Below are 3,227 nucleotides of genomic sequence, written 5' to 3' on the forward strand. Positions count from 1 at the left end.
CCCACTCTGTAGGTTATCTCTTTACTCTGTGTATGGTTTCCTTGGCTGTGCAGAAGCCATTTAATTTTATGTAATCCCATTTGTCTATTTTTTATTTTGTTACCTGTGCTTATGGGATCACATCCAAAAAATAATTGCCCAGATCAGTGTCATGGAGCTCTTCTTCTGTTTTCTTCTAGCAATTTTACAGTTTCAAGTCTTAGAACTAAGTCTTTACCCCATCTTGAGTTTATTTTTGCATATGGTATAAGAGTCCAATTTCATTCTTCTGCATGTGGATATCCAGTTGTCCCAACACCATTTATTGAAAAACTAACTTTATTCCATTGTATGTTCTTGGCACTCTTGTCAAAGATTAGTCAATCGAATATATGTGGGTTTATTTCTGGGATGTCTATTTTCTTTCATTGGTCTGTTTTTCTGCTAGGACCATACTGTTTTGATTACTATGGCTTTATAATATAGTTAGAAATTAGGAAGTGTGGTGCCTTCACATTTGTTATTTCTCAAAATTTCTTTGACTATTCAGGGACTTTATTGGTTTCACACAAATTTTAGAGGTTTACCTTGAATGTGATGTTAGCTATGGTCTTCTCATATATCACTTTATGTCCAGATACATTCCTTCTATATCTAATTCGTTGAGAGTTTTTATTACAAAAGGATGTGGAATTTTGGCCAGGTGTGGTAGTTCACGCCTGTAATCCCAGCACTTTGGGAGGCCAAGGCAGGTGGATCACCTGAGGTCAGGAGTTTGAGACCAGCCTGGCCAACATGGTGAAACCCTGTCTCTACTAAAAACACAAAAATTAGCTGGGCATGGTGGCGGGTGCCTGTAATCCTAGCTACTCGGGAGGCTGAGGCATGAGAATCGCTTGAACCCAGGAGGCAGAGGTTGCAGTGAGCCAACATCATGCCACTGCACTCCAGCCTGGATGACAGAGTGAGACTTTGTCTCAAAAAAAAAGAAAAGAAAAGAAAGGATGTGGAATTTTGTCAGATGCTTTTTCTGCATCTATTGAGTGTTCATATGATTTTAATATTCTATTAATGTGGTACATCACATTTAATTTGTGTAAATTGTTCTATTAATGTGGTGTGTCACATTTGTTCTATTAATATGGTGTGTCACATTTATTAATTTGTGTAAATTGAACCATCCTTGCAACTCAGGGATAAATCCCACTGGAATATGGTACATGACTCTTTTAATGTGCTGTTGAATTTGATTTCCTAGTATTTTGTTGAGGATCTATAACATTCTACACAATTTTTTGTTGAGGATCTACAACATTCTACACAATTTTTTGCTGAGAATTTATATTATTCTACACAATTTTTTATGGCCACATAATATGAATGTAAAGTAATAAATGAGCATCAGGATTCTCTCTTTTTTTTTTTTTTTGAGATGGAGTCTCACTGTGTTGCCAGGCTGTAGTGCAATGGCACGATCTCAGCTCACTGCAACCTCCAACTCCCTGGTTCAAGCGATTCTCCTTCCTCAGCCTCCCAAGTAGCTGGGATTACAGTCATTCACCACCACATCCAGCTAATTTTTGTATTTTTAGTACAGATGCGGTTTCACCATGTTGGCCAGGATGGTCTCGATCTCCTGACCTTGTGATTTGCCAGCCCCGGCTTCCCAAAGTGCTGTGATAACAGACGGGAGCCACCGTGCCCAGCCAGGATTCTTTTTACTCCACAATCTTCTATGTTTCTATCATGTTGGGCTCTCCACCAGCTAATTTTCAAGCTTTAGAACAAAGGAAGGAGTAGACAACAGTAAATAAAAATTAAATTCTTTCCCCTAGTCTTCAGTTTAACCCAAGTGGTGAACAAATATTTATCCCTTAAAACTTTATTCCCCAACTGAGGGCAAATAAGCTACATGCCACTCTTCTCTAGCTGTCTTCATTCATGTCCCTTCATTATCAAATAAGATAATGGCTATGGAAGCATTTTGTAAAGTACTTAATGAATCTCAATTAGAAGCATAAATAATTGATTTTTCTGAGTTAAAAATAATGGCATGTTTAAGATGAAGTGTTAAAAATAAGAACTTGTTACAAAGCCAGTGTGTATAGTATAATTCTGTTTGGGGAAAAAATTATCCATTTTGCATAGAAATGCTAGCAGGCTATTCCACAAAATTTAACAGTGATTATCCCTGGGTTTAGAAAATGTGGTAATCTCTAGTTTCTTTTTTTATTCCTCTTTCTTTCTTTCCTTCCTTCTTTCCTTCCTTCTTCCTTCCTTCCTTTTTTGCTTTATCTTCAATTCCACCAATAATAGCTATGTATTATCTGTGTAAAGAGAAAGGCTATTTTGAAATATTATCCAAACATGATTTTTGTGATGCTGTTGTTTTATAGCTCTAGCTATTATTTCATTTCTTTGTCTTTGTGCTTATACCTTTAAATATTAAATACTGATGGTATGAGCTTCCTAGGGCTGCCATAACAAATTACCACAAACTGGGTAACTTAAAACAACAGATATTTATTGTCTCACAGTTCTGGAGGTAAGAAGTTCAAAGTCAGGGTGTCAGCAAGACTATGCTCTCTCAAATGCTCTGAGGGAGAATCTATTCCATGTCTTTCTCTGAGCTTCTGATGTCATCAGTAGTCGTTGGCATTCCTTGACTTGTAACAGCAAAACTCCAATCTCTGCCTCTATTATCACATGGCACTCTTCCTCTATGTCTTTACATTGTCTTCTTATAAGTATGCTGATTATACCGGAGTAAGGACTCACTCTACTCCAGCATGACCTCATCTTAATTAATTACATCAGCAATCACCCTATTTCCAAATGAAGTCACATTCTGAGCTACTGGAAATTAGGATTTCAACATATCTTCTTGAGGGACACAATTCAACACAAAATACTGATCAGAAGTATGGTCTTCATTTTTTAAATTTTTTTAATTTTGTGGGTATACAGTAGGTGTAATGGGGTATATGAGATATTTTGATACAGGCATGCAATGTGTAATAATCACATTATGGAAAATGGGGTATCAATTTCCCTCAAGCATTTATCGTTTGTGTTACAAACAATCCAATTATATTCTTTTAGTTATTTACAAATATACAATTAAATTATTTTGACTATAGTGTCCCTGCTGGGCTATCAAATACTACGCAGTATTCATTCTTTCTAAATATTTTTTGTACCCTTTCACCATCCCTACCTTTCTCCCAATCCCCACTACCCTTTCCAGC

Source organism: Papio anubis, chromosome X, assembly GCF_008728515.1.
Source record: "Papio anubis isolate 15944 chromosome X, Panubis1.0, whole genome shotgun sequence".
In the NCBI taxonomy this organism is placed as follows: domain Eukaryota; kingdom Metazoa; phylum Chordata; class Mammalia; order Primates; family Cercopithecidae; genus Papio; species Papio anubis.